This window comes from Dromaius novaehollandiae, chromosome 1, assembly GCF_036370855.1.
Source record: "Dromaius novaehollandiae isolate bDroNov1 chromosome 1, bDroNov1.hap1, whole genome shotgun sequence".
NCBI classification, from domain to species: Eukaryota; Metazoa; Chordata; class Aves; order Casuariiformes; family Dromaiidae; genus Dromaius; species Dromaius novaehollandiae.
The window spans coordinates 151,050,963-151,064,206 of NC_088098.1; the positions used below are offsets into that span (position 1 = coordinate 151,050,963).

Here is a 13,244-nt window from a genome sequence, read left to right on the forward strand (position 1 = left end):
GTTGTGGGAACTAGGTAGCTGCATCTAACGCCTCAACCTGCCCCCACTAATAGTGTGCTGGAGAATAAGATTTTCTTTTATTGATCCATCTAGTCCGCGGCTCCTTCCTCACCCTTCTCTCTCTCCCCCCCCCCCCCCCCCGGCATCCTCCCCTCCCTCCTCTTCTCGCTTCTCTATGTGATATTGACGCAGGGGTTAAAAACCCAGAAAACTGCTGTAGAAACAACAAACATTTCTTCCTTGCAGATAGGCCCTGTGTCACTTTCATAAATCAAACCCACCCCGAGAGCCGTGTACGGGGATGCAGTATTTTAGCGCCAGATCGTAGTAAATATCACCGTCGTTTTGATTTGTGAAATCCGAAAGACCAGGCTACCGGGGGTGGGGGTGGGGGGGAGGAGGAAAGGGGGGAAGAAAAAGAAAACCCGAAAGCGTGAAAGACGTTACGTCTTCTGTTGGTTTTAAGCAAAAGCTTCTCGCTAATTTTGCAGTTTGGAAGGGGAAAGGCTTCCTCGATTTGGCTCCATGTAGCTGAAAGCGGAGAATGGACTTGCAGGTTAGGAGCAGGGGGTTTGTTTTTACGCGGTGGATACTGTTAACACGTGAGAAGGAATCCTATTTTTCACACATGAAGGGCAGTGGTTTATTTGACATGGAGAAGGTCTATTTAAATTTCTTAGTGGTATTTGGTTACTGGATTTGGATGGCAACAAAGAGCTAACATTAGGCTTCACACTGTTTTCTATTAAAAGGCAATCTTTGCGGTTTTCTGTGTCAGAAAAGCTGTTTTTTAGGCTAGAGGAGTAACATTTGGTTGTAGAGACTTGCAAAATGCGCCCATTCTGTGTACTTATTATGCACAAAAAGTGAGGCCGTGGTCGCTCCCCCTCCTCCCCGAGAAACTGAATCCTTTGAATGTATTTAGGAATTTCAGGGTTGCGAGTCTATGAGATAACGAGAAGTAGATAATAACTGAGAAGTTTTGCGTTAAGGGTTATATTGTTACACGTGTAAATAATGAAAATATTGTTATATATCGCCAGATCTCTTAATGAATTTAGTAATTGTATTCATTTATAATATCAGTGTTCTGTGCTTGGTAACTGAGTCGGCACCATTTTCCTTACTCTTTTTTGTTTTATTTCTTTCTGCCTAAAGGAAAGCCAAATGTTTTACAAAAGTTGTGTTTGGTCGGTCTGGGTAATCCCGAGATGTGATAATTTATAGTTTACATTTTCATATCCTGCCGTCCTCTGCTACGCCCTAGTCTTCTCACTCACCTCCCATCCTTCCCTCGTCTAGTCTGTACACAATAAATCATTTTCAGGTGTATTTAAAATAGTTATCTCACTGCTGTTGACCCGCATATTTTCCGGAATTTAGCAAAGAGTTCTACCTTGGTTTTTATAAACACAGCGGTTCATATCTGAAGTGATCTTTAAAAAAATCCTTATGCTTTAATGTAGTGACTCGTGTTTGCACATTACAATGCTCATAACTTGTTTTGTATGAATGGTTTTAAATGGAACGTTTAGAGAATAATTGGTTCTAATATGAAATGCAGTATATACTATTGATAATTTTATCAATAAGTGTAATATTTTAAATAATTTTAACAATTAAATTTGTTTTTTTAAATTATATATTTGTAAAATATTTATCCTGTTGAAAGCAACAATATATTGTTGTATTTATTCGTTTATTTTTGTAATAAATGATCAACATCTTCAAGCTAAAGAAAAATTGATACTTCTATATATTTATACAGATATACCTTTTTAAAGGGCAGAGACATTTGTTCTAATTTGCATGTAAATATCAAAATGCATCTGTAACTGGCAGGCTTCAGGACAAAACTGTAGGCATGAGCGTCTTCGCCACATGTAGTTTAGTTTGCTTAAGTTCCAGGGTAATTAATCAAACTCTAAAAGGGATGCAACAAGTCCTGGCCTCGGATGCAGGCGTGGAGCGAGTGAGTTAGGGACAGGGACCGATTTTGGCAAGACCAGGATTAAGGATACTGGAAGGAAATTGGTCTTCTGTAGCCAGTCGGATGGAGGCAATGAACGGAGGAGATACGTATAGGTAGTTGCCCCATAACTATTTTCAGTTGCAGTTTGAGCTAATTGAATGGGTGCAGTCTTCAATAGGAGGTTGCAGAAAGGAGAAAGAAAGGAAGCGAGCGGCCCCGTGGTATCAATGACACAGCAGTAGGGAGCTTTTTTTTGGCTGACAGTCTTTGGCGAGACAAAAAGCTGAGGGGTTAACCCCGCGCGGGGGCAGAGCCGCCGCGGCTCCCGTCCTCCCCGGTGCCAAAGGAGCAGCGAGGGCCGCGGAGGCGGCCGCCGGGGCCGCGCCGTCGGGGCCGCGTCGTCGGGCCGGGCCGGGAGCGGGGGCGGCGAGCAGCAGCGGCGGCGCCCCCGGGGGCCGCGCGCGGGGCAGCCGCGTCCCGCCGCCTGCGCGGCCACACCGCCACCGGCACCAGCGCTCGCCCCGTCGAGTCGGGTCGGGGCGCAGCGCGGCCGCCGGGGCCGGGAGCGCCCCCGCGCTCGGGGGCCGCAGCGGGTGCGGGCCGCGCAGCGCCGGCGGCCCGCGCGGCGGCTGCGGCGGGGCCGCGCTGCCCGGCGGGGCGGGAGCGGCCGCGGGGCGGCCCGGGCGGCGGCGGCGGGAGCCGGCGGGCGGGCGGCCCGGCGGGGAGCCGCGGGCAGGCGGCGCGGCTCCGCGGCGGCAGCTGCCGCGGGTCCCACAAGTTGTTTTCCTCGTGGCGACCATTCAGCAAAACGCAGATCCTTTCTCAAAGATTTAAATTTCGCGGATGAATTACCATACAGCGGTTGCTTAGCAACTAAATTCAAGCCGGGCTAAGAATATGCAAGCTTTTTGTATTCTCATTAATAAAAATGCCACTCTGACACAGCAACCTGACTTTGGATCACTGCAACTTCTGTAAAAGCCATAGGAGAATACAAACCGGCTCCTCCATTTAATTACAGATCAGAGTGGCTTGAAATGTGATGTTTTGTTAATCTATCTTCCTAAAAGCGATGTAAAAAATAACGGCTTTTCAAGAGCAGTGGAAAACTACTTTTTTAATGGAGCTGTCTCCTGGTGCTACTGATAGCTGTAAAGCGAAACCTTTTTGAGACACACATTCGAGTATCGTTCCCCCCATCCATTTTCGGTTTGCTGAAATCAGAAATCATTAAGACGTTCGGAGCCAGAGAGAAAAATTAATCTGCAGCCGACCAGCAGGAAAGCGGGGCGAACCTCGCTGCAGAAAGAGAGGGGGGGAAATCGGGAACTTGGAGGTGCAACCCCCGCCCGGCTTGGACCCCCGCTCCCCTCTGTGGCTGCCCCTTGCTTTCGAGCAGGAGGCCTTACGCTGCAATGGCTCTGCCTGGCACGAAGCAAGCGGGGCCTTCGGCTGGGCAAGGCGGGGGGGGTGCCTTCAGGGACACCTTGCTGGATGTTTGTCTCCAAAATTTATTCCCACCCCTGCTAACATTTGCTTTCTGTCGCTGTTAAGACTATGGAGATGCGATCTTGGCGTTGGATTCTGGCATCATATACCCTGTCTTGTATATATGGGAGAATGACCTCATTACAGGAGGATTGTGTGTATGGGTAGGATTATTTATACATAGGCAATACACCTACATGTATCTATATATAAAGATATGTGTGTATGTGTATGTGTGCGTGCAATATATATATATATATATATATATATATATGCATATGTGTGTGTATGTGTGTGTGTGTGTGCATGTGTCTTTAGTAGGACCAAAAACTTTCCTGCCAGTCCTCAAGTCTCCAGGCGGGGATGACTTCCACTGCAGCATTTGGAGGAAGGGAGGCCTCTCTCTGAAGGGCAGGACAGCGCAGGCTGGAGCCTTTAGGCACGGCAGTCAGCATAGGCTGCTGTTATTAATAGTTGGAGCTGCCTCTTTTTGTGTGCTGTTGTGCGCCTTCAGCTCCCTCGCAGGGAAGGCCGGCTTTGGGACAGGGGCTGCAGGGGCCGCGGTTTGGTTTCATTGCTGCCGGGGGGGGGGGGGGGGGTTGTCGTGGTGCTTTTTAAACAGCAAACGGTTAAAGCCAAACTTTCTCCCCCTCACACATTTTTTTTTCTCCTCCTTGAAAGTGCTAAAATAAAGCATGAAGTGTAAAAAAACCCAAGCCCCGTTAAGAAGTTGATTGGGTTCAGGAATGTGATTTTCCGACAGGGTAAGGGCAGGGGACCTTGGAGTTGTGTCCGAGCTGCACAGGTCATTGAGGAACCAGGGGGTTGGCCCCCCTCCCTCTGCCCCCTCCTTCTCCTTTTCTCTTTTAAGGTTTTCTTTTCTCCCCTGAAAGGGGGAGGATGGCTGGAAGGGGGGTGGTCGGGGTGGGGAGAGACATTTTCAAAACGTGAGTTTGTGATGGAGGGAGCTCTCTTTCTCTCTCTCTCTCTCTCTCTCTCAGCAGGATTTAGTCTCTACTCCCTTTAAAACGTAGCGCAACAGACAAAAAAAATCCCATGCAACAAATACCAAGGGAAGAAAGGCAGTGAAGTGAGAACCTGTGAAGACTGCAGTCCCCCTGAAACTCAGGCTCACCCAAAGCTTTAGCAGAGTGTTTTGCTTCTCTTCTCAACGGTTATAGGATGAGTATCACAAGGCTACAGCATAAATAATCACATTCCCTTCCATTTTGCATCTCTCTCTCTCTAACAGAGTTGAGATTAAAAGCCAGAATCTGAACACAGCCCTTACAGAGCAGCAGAGCTGTGCCAGTACATATGTTTCCTACTCACATGTTGAAAACTGTACCTTCAAACATAGGCTTGTTTTTGATAGCTTGCATTCTTTAACTACAAGGGAAAAAAGCTAAACAACTTTTCTGAATTGTTCCTATTGCGCATCTTGGTTCAGCAAAAAGACAGCATTACATCAGCTTGATACCTTCAACACAAACAGAGAAGGTTTAGCAAGACAATCTCACTGACAAGATGGGCATATCAGAGCAGAGATCTTTATTTTAGGCTTGGGTTAGATCAAACCAATTTGACACCAGTGCTAAACGTCATGAAGTATTTGGTTTGGGAACAAACTTTCATTCACAGTAACGTGAAGTGGACTTCTGCTCCTTGATACCAGATGTCTGGTCAGCACAAGTTTCCCCATGCTGCCTTTCTTGTAGGACACAGAGGAGGATTTCTACCTACAGGGATGGTGGTTTCAGATCAGATGGCTGTGCCATGCTCTCCAAAGTCCAGGCACGGCACACCTGCAGAACTATTTCTTCGTCAAAAGGAACCTAGGATGGGAAGGGTAAAAATGCATTAGGAAGGGGGAAACAGCTGTGGCTTGCTACCCCCAGTGGCAGTAGGCCTGCTCGTAAAGACAATGTCAAGGCACCGAGATATGTGTGTGAAATGACAAAGACAGACGCTATTTCTTCCTGAGGTCCACGTTGAGTGTAGAAAGCCAAACGACTGTTGACTGTGCCTTGCGTCTGGGGCCATCCTTTCAAATTGAAATGAATTGATTTTAAAAAGCGGGGACTGGCTAATGGGGAACCGCATGGCTGCTATATTTATGTGCATAAAACCGAAATTTAAACAACTTGAGGCAGTGTGGGATGTATAAACGTTTTATATATAGTAACCTTTTTGTTATTAGTTTTGGAAATGCTTGGTGATACTTCCCTGCCAGCACTCCATGGAGCTGACTATACAGCATTCAGTGTGCGCTGCAGTGGAGCAGGAGCTGTTTGCTCAACAAGTCCAGGCTCCATTTCCAACTGGAGTACTAATGTACACTCCGAGCCAGTCACATAAACCCAGGTAGCCTGCATATATAGACCACTTCATCAAGCAGGAAGCTGAGCTATGAAAAGCAAGTGCATGGTGGTGGTGGGACTGGAGGGACTTCTCCTTGTTGCCTTATCCCCCCGCCGTGTGAATGCTAGTGATAGCCTGAGGAGCGGGGACACGTGAAGTGGAGCTTTGGCTCATCTCTCCACCTCCCGTCCAAGTCTGAGACGTTCCCAATATTTACCACGTACAAAAGGAATGAGAACCGCTGGGCATTGATCATTATTATATCCCTTCCCCGACAGAAAATGGGTTCAGAAAAGCAGAGCTGAAACTAATCTTCGTAAAGGGGAAAAAATGAAGGGGTGAAGGATTGTGCTGGAGTAACATACATTTCTTTCGTCCTCTAGATCTCTCTTTCAAAACAGGGGCCCATCTGCCCGAGTGGGATGTTTCTCAAAGAAATCTAATACCTATTTGTTCCAGAGTCCACAGTAAAGCCAGAAAAGAAATGTAAGGTGCGAGGCTCTCCATTTGTTTCTCTGTCTCACACACACATGCACTTTCTCCGCTTCCTGAAAAAATAAAATATCCTCTCACCAGTTCTGCTGTCCTCTCTATTTTATGCAGATCCATACTCAAATGTGTGCAAAAATTCTTAGCTCAGTTTGCTGAAATCGCCTAGATTGTCGAGGAAATTAAACTAAACAAGGAGCTGTGTGAAATGTTGAACTTTAAATACCAACCACTACCTCGAGAAGAAGAAAATGAGTCAATAAACGCTCAGGTTTCTGCTACGTTTAGATTATCGTAATTAAAAGAATTATTTTGTTAGATTTTTTTTAACGTGGCGAGAATTCCCTCCCGCTCTAATAGAGTGTGTTTGAAAACAGCGCTGTTTCCCTCCCTTTTGATTTTGAACTAAAGGATAGGGTTACGGTGTCTTCCATAAGTGGGAACGATGGTTATGGTTGTATCTAATGAATGGTACCTGTATTTCGGCGAACACCAGGCGAGATCACAGTATCCTTCTCTGCAGCCCAGAAGGGGCATGATTTACTCGAAGGACAAGGATGCTGGGCTTGGGGTTGACGCTGCTGTTGTTCTCTGCTGTTTTTTTTTTTTTTTTTAATGTCCTGCCTAGTCCGTCAAGTCAATATAGCTGCCATAGAGCACGGCTGAGGCCAGGGCTGAGCGAGCCCCGTCATGACAATAGCATAAACAAAGGAAGGGGACCAGTTACCTTGACATTAGATGCCGCTTTGTTCCGCAGCCCCCAACTGCATCCCGAAGCCCATACAGGGAAGTGCTGCCTACAGTAACGGATAACCCACTCCAGCTATTGTCCCAAATCCCCTGGAAAAACAAAACACAACAAAACAGCCCGAACGAAGCTGAAGACACCCCCCGCTCCGTGCGGAGGCTGCGAATGGTTTCATCCCCTCCTGCGCGTCCCTGCACTGCTACTATTATTATTATTATTGTTTACCTGCTCCCTCCCGAGCGCTCACCGCCCCAGCCCGGAGCTGCTCCCCCCTTCACGCTGAAAGGCCGGTGCCCTCGAGCCCTGCGCCCCATGGCTCCCATTTCCCTGCTCGCGGGGAGAAAAGTGGGGGGCAGCCCCGCGCCCGGGGGGCGAGCGGCGGGGCTGCCTCCTTCCCTCCCTTGCCTGCACCTCGGAGTGCGCGGGGCGGGCAGGCTGAGGGGCGGCGGGGGCCGGAGCACAGCGCTCCTCCGCAGGGGCCCTTCGCCGCCCCTTCCCACGGGGCAGCTGGCGAGGGAGCCCTGCCGGCGGCCTTCCTGCGGGCCAAGCCGTGGGTCCCCCCCCGGCAGCGAGCCAGGAGGAGGGATTCGCCTCCCCCCCACACACACCCCGCCGCCGTCCCCCCCCCCACGCGTCCCGGGGTGCTGCACGGCCTGGCCCGGGAGCGGCGGGACATCCCCACGCACCGCCGCTGTGCGCTGCGGAGCAGCAGCACGGTGCGTGTGCGTGTTGTGTGCGTGTGCGTGTGTGTGTGTGTGCATGTGCGTGTGCCCGCGTGTGCCCGCGTGTGCAGCAGGGTACCGCTATTGTCCTTCCAGCTCTGCCCTTGCCGGGCGGTTTTCCCGACGGAGGGGCCACCTGGCACTGCCCCCCCTCCCTCCCTCCCTGGGCTCCCCGGCAGCCTCTCCGCCGTCCCTTCGTTTGGCAAAAGAGCCCCGAGCCGCCCCTCGGGCGACTCCCGGCCGCTGGAGCCTGCGCGGTTTGGGACCGCGTCTTTCCACTTTCCCCTAAAATACCAGCTCCCCGCGTTCATTTTCCCCTTCCTCTTCTCCCACAGCCCAATGTGAGGGGCCGGGGACAGAGGGACGCATGGCAGCGACCGTCCCGCCCGCCCCAAAGTTTGCGGACTGCGGGCGACCCTTCCCTCCCCGCACGACGGGGAGAGCGGCGAAACCCCGTCGTGCGCAGCGGGGCTGCCCCGCGCCCCGGCCCGCTGCTTCCCGGCGCCGCTCGGGGCCGGCTTTTGTGCGCGGTGCGCTCAGACGTGCGCAGGTCCAGGCCCCGGGAAGGCCGTGCCTTTGCCTGGCTCTCCGGGAAAAGACGAAGGCGACCTGGTGGCATAGCCCGAGGTGGACGGGGGCCTTCGGAGACGGATGCACCGCTCCCAGACGCAGCCAGATCCAGCCTCGCAACCCGTGTGTGTGTGTGCGTGCGTGGGGAGGGGGGAGCCAAGAAGGTGTTTTGAACCTAAAGTCCTTGCTTCAAATGTTAAGAGTTTCCTCATCAAACGATGCCAAATGATACTGATGTTGGGGAGAGGAGAGAGGGGGGGAAAGGAATCTCAAAATTACTGGAAATTTCAGAGCGCTGAAAATAGCACGGAGAAATCCGAAGGATCCGCTCACTGCCACTTCTTTCGCCCCGGATACACGCACCAGAGCAGCTTTTCCCGGGGCTGCTTGCGAGCGAAGCGAGCGGGTGCCGCCGGCGCTGCCCCGAGGGGACCCCCGGCTGCCGGGGGGGGGGGTGGGGGGCGAGTCCGGCCCGCGGCCCCCTCCGCGCACCTGCAGCTCCCAGACCCCCGGGGCTGCGGGCTGAATCGCTCGCAAAACCGCGGCCGAGCCCGGCGAGGCGGCCCAAGCGCCGCTCCCCGCCGTGCCCCGCGGCCGCCGGGCCGGGCCGAGCCCCTCCGTGCGCAGCGGGCAGGGGCCGAGCTGCGGGCTCGCAGCTGCATGCAAATCCGCGGCGCTAATCTCCTGCGTGTGTGCTGTTCCGGCGACAAAGTGCCTCCACAAACGCGAGCGTGGGGTTTTTTTCGCCCACCTAGGTCCTTCAGCCACAGGAAACAAGCGAAAGTAGGGAGGGAGGGGGAGAAAGTTGGTTAATACGCACGCTTCATCAAATGCAGCCGGCTTTTGGGGTAGACGAAAGCCTGCGATTTGTTTTCGGCACCTTTGCGAGAACATCAGCACTGCCCGCTCCAGCCGGAGAAAACGATTCCGCCCGGGAGGAGCAGCAAAGAGGTGTCTCACCTACCCGGCCTCCCGCTGCTACCTTATTTGTTCCGTCCCCACATGAAAAATGCATCTCTTCCCTAAATTTTCACTGAATTACAACTGTATTCGATACGGGGCGGAGGGAGACAATTTTGCACACTATCTTCTCTTGCAGGTAAAAGTTTTTTTGCTTGTTTGTGTTACTCCTCCTCTCCAAGAAAGGCCTGTTTGCACATATGGGGCGGGGGGGGGGGAGAGCTGTTTGGTTTTTTACTTGCTCGTCTTAAGCAAAAGCAGAGTCAATGGGACGAGGGGGGAAAAAAAAGAGGGAGAATCTCTGAGAAAGGGCCGAAGTAGCAGAAGAAAAAAAATCAAACCGCATAAAAAAAAAAATATCAAAACAACTCCATTCCAAAGAGCATGGGAGGGAGCTTTAGTTTCTCGATTGCCATTTTGCGGACCGCCAAAAAAAATCATATTGAAGGGTGGGGGGGAGAGTTTTGCTTTTACGAAATGTAAGTCGCTAAGGACAAGCTTTGTGACACCTCCTGTGCCCTCGGGAAGGCCTGGGCGCAGCAGAGCAGGGCCGGGGCCTCAGGTGGAGGCGGGGGCGCTGCCGGGGGCCCGGCACCGAGACCGGCGGCTCAGCCCAGCGACCCTCTCGGCATCCCTAACTCTGGGAGCGAAGGGGAGGGGGTTGTTTTTAAGGAAAACCCCGCTCCTCTGGGCGGAGAAGCGCAACCGGGCGGGGCGCCCTGCCCCGGGGGTGCGGGCCCGCTCCCCCCCGGGCCAAGGTGCCTCTTCCCCCCGCTCCGGGGTCGGATACGGCCCGGCCGTAGCACCGGCCCGTCCACCTGAGGCACGGCCCGTCTGCGCTTGCATTTCACCCCTCGGATGGGGGCTGTCTGCCCGCAGCTGCCCAGACGGGCCCAGGCGGGCCGCGCGGAGCGGCTCCTCCTGCAGCCCCCCGGGCTCCCTCCGGCCCGGGGGCGCTTCCCAAAGCGGGTGCGGTTGCGCCCTGCCCCGCTGCCTCCCTCCGGCCCCGGTCCGGGCCCGGCCCGGCCCCGCGCGGGGAGGCCGGCGGCAACGGCGGGACCTCGGCGCCCTGCATTTTTCGGCTCGCTTCCTGTTTTTCCCTGTCTTTGGCCCTGCTGCAGCCGGCTGCCCCCTCTCTCCACCCTGGCATGCACAGAGCCTGGCCCAGCTGCTGTTTGTTCCCTCCGCAGGCTTTTTTTTCCCTCCCTCTTCTCCTCCCCTCTCCTCTTCCTCTACCCAAACACTCCTGGGCATGGGCTGCAGCCAGGGCCCTCTAGAGAGGGATCAGCGCTATTCAGGCCGGGCTGTAAAGCACACTTTAGCCTCGCTGCCCACTGATGCCTCCTTGTCTCTGCGGACCCAACAAAAGCCCCAGCCCAAAGCGGCCGAGCAAACACAGCACAACAAGCCCCCGCCCGCCGCCCCCTTCACAATGCAAAATCCTCAGGGAAATCTCCGCCGGGACCTCGCTCCGAGGCCGGGCAGCCCCTGGTCTTGGCAGCCTTCGCCTCGAGGAGCAGCAGTTTGTCCCCGAAGTTGCCCCTCGCACCTCTGCGCAACCCGACGCGGGCAGCGGGGCGCTGCGGCGCCGCTCCCGCAGCCCGGCCCTAAATACCCCGGGCAGGGCAAGGGGCTGGGGGCCGGGAGGGGCACCCCGCAGCCCCCCCCCAAACACACAGACCCTCCTCTTCTCTTTCTTTGAAATCGTGCTTAAAACAGCAGCTGAAACACAATTAATTGTAACTGATTAACATGGATTAGTTTGGCCTCCAAAGCACTTTAAGTCAATTCAGCAGCCATAATAATAATTAATTCATTAATAAGTCCTGTTGGTGCTTCATCACTAACGCCAGGAAAAGTTTCCCTGCGAAGTACAGGTGGCAGGGAGTGTTAAAACGAAAACATTTGCATGTAACTTTTTAACCAGAAGGGAAAGCACTTTGGTTATATTTGGAGACATGTGTCTCACACATTTCCCCCTTTTTTTGTAAACTATGTAAGAATAAACATTACAGCTCTGGGCTTTTAATTTCTCCAGATGGAATCATAAAGTACCTAGTAGACTTTTTTTATACTATACAATTGAGGACACATGTTTGCTTTTCCCAATGAGGACCGAGAAGCAACTTAATTTGAAGGCATAACTACTGAACCACATTTTGAATAACACACTCGAACAAGTTAACTTTAAAAGACAGGAAACCGCTAAGAGCCCAGCGCTGCAAGTTCCTCCTTCCCACTTGCTCTGCAGTGGAAGATTGCCCATCTGACCTCCACGTATACTTTGTCATTTCATATACGCACAAAAGTACGCGGGCACGTCGGGGGAAGTGCGCCCAGCCGCCTCTCCTGAGCCCTCGGCTCCCCGGGAGACCCCCCGGCCGCCGCGCAGCCAAGGCGCCGCTGCAGAGGGTCGCACAGACGGGGCGGGCTTGCCCCGGGAGCGCGGGCGCTGCCTCCTGCTGCCCCCCCCGGCTCCAAGACGCGGTTCACTTACCCCCGCGGCGCCGCTCCGCGCTCCTCACACACACTCACACACCCAGCCCAGCGCTGTCGGGAGGGCAAAAAGCAGGAGAGACCCGAAACCCACATTTTAGCTACCTCTCAGAATGCGCTCGGGAGCCCCCAGCCTGGGCGGGGGAAAAAAAGAAAAAAACGGAGGAAAAAAAGGAAAAAAAAAAGAAGAAAAAAGTGCTCGAACAAAAATTCCTGCCCCAAACGGTGTTATCAGTTTTGTAACGGGAATGAACAAAATAGCCTACTCATATCCCTAATTAGATTCAGCATCGCCCCCCCTAGTCCCCCCGGCTCTGACTTACACGTGTTTAGAGCAATGGCAAGGGGCTCCCCACGAGAGCCACTGCGCGGGGTGCGTTACAGTGCGGATGATTTACTCCACCACAGTTCAGGTCCCGCATGCGAGCCTCCAGCCCCGCGTCATCTGGGCACTGCAGACAAACACCGTTAAATATGCATAAGGAGCAGTTCATTTTCTTAAAGGAGCACTTACCCGACGAGAAAGTTCACAGCCAAAAGGCCGGCACCGGGACGTGCCGGGTCGGGGCTTCCCTCCGGGCAGCCCTCACCCTTCCCGGAGCTGCTCGCCGAGAGCCAGCTGCATTTCTGCTCGGGGCTGGGCAGGGAAGGCATGAAAAGGCGGACACTAGCTTTTTAGCTGCATTTCGGAGTAGCGGTGCTTTCACTGAGCAGGACCTTCCCGTCCCCGTCCCCCGCTCGCCCGGCCGGGCTGGCCGAGGGGGAGAGCAGTGCCGTGGGAGCCTTCCCGTGCACCGACGGGAATCGCGCTTTGGCAGCCCTCCTCCGCCCTCAGGGAATTTGCCGTTCGCAAACTTGAGGTTTTCACATCACCCCGTCCTAAAATGGGACAAAACGCGGGACTCAAAAAAAAAGGGGGGGGGGGGGGATCGGCGAAACAATCAAACAACAAAGCCCAGAGATACCGCGCAGCTTGCCCGAGCGGCTTTTTCGGGAGGGAAAAGCAACCCGAGGGGGGTGGGGGTGGGGATGCACAGGGGTTTCAGCGAGGTGCCCCTGTGGGAGCCGGCCCGCCGGCACCCCCGCCGCGGGCACCGCCGCCAGGAGGGCAGCACGGCGCCCCCGAGCAGGCCGTAGCGCCGCGGCGGCCCCCGCTGCCGAGCGGCCCCGCCGGGCCCGGGGCTGCCCCGGTACCGACCCCCGGGGGCGCTGCGGGCGGGGGCCCGGCCCCGCCGTGCCCCGCCGGGCAGGGCGCTCCCCACCCCCGGCGGCAGCGGGTCCCCGCCGGGCGCCCCGCGGCAGCCGCCGTCGGGCCGCTTGTCCCTGCTCGGGGGCCGCTTCTCGCCGTTTCGGACAAAAAGAAGGGCGCTCTTTATTATTCGCAATCTTTTGGGGTTTTTTTACACGTGGTTGTAAAGTCTGTAGCGCCATCTAACGG

General features: G+C 54.3%; 1 long non-coding RNA gene across 2 annotated transcripts; it reads right to left on the reverse strand.

The window, feature by feature from the left end:
- Positions 1-4,994: 4,994 nt before the first annotated feature.
- On the reverse strand, positions 4,995-12,291 carry LOC112984921 (uncharacterized). 2 transcript variants are annotated; one of them, XR_010386367.1, is made up of 4 exons: positions 12,130-12,291; positions 7,038-7,150; positions 6,268-6,369; positions 4,995-5,295 (listed from the first exon to the last, which is right to left on the reverse strand). It is a non-coding gene; the product is annotated as an uncharacterized LOC112984921 (long non-coding RNA). The 2 variants fall into 2 exon arrangements; XR_003259615.2 differs by lacking the exon at positions 6,268-6,369 and having other exon boundaries at positions 12,130-12,283.
- Between the last annotated feature and the right edge of the window lie 953 nt (positions 12,292-13,244).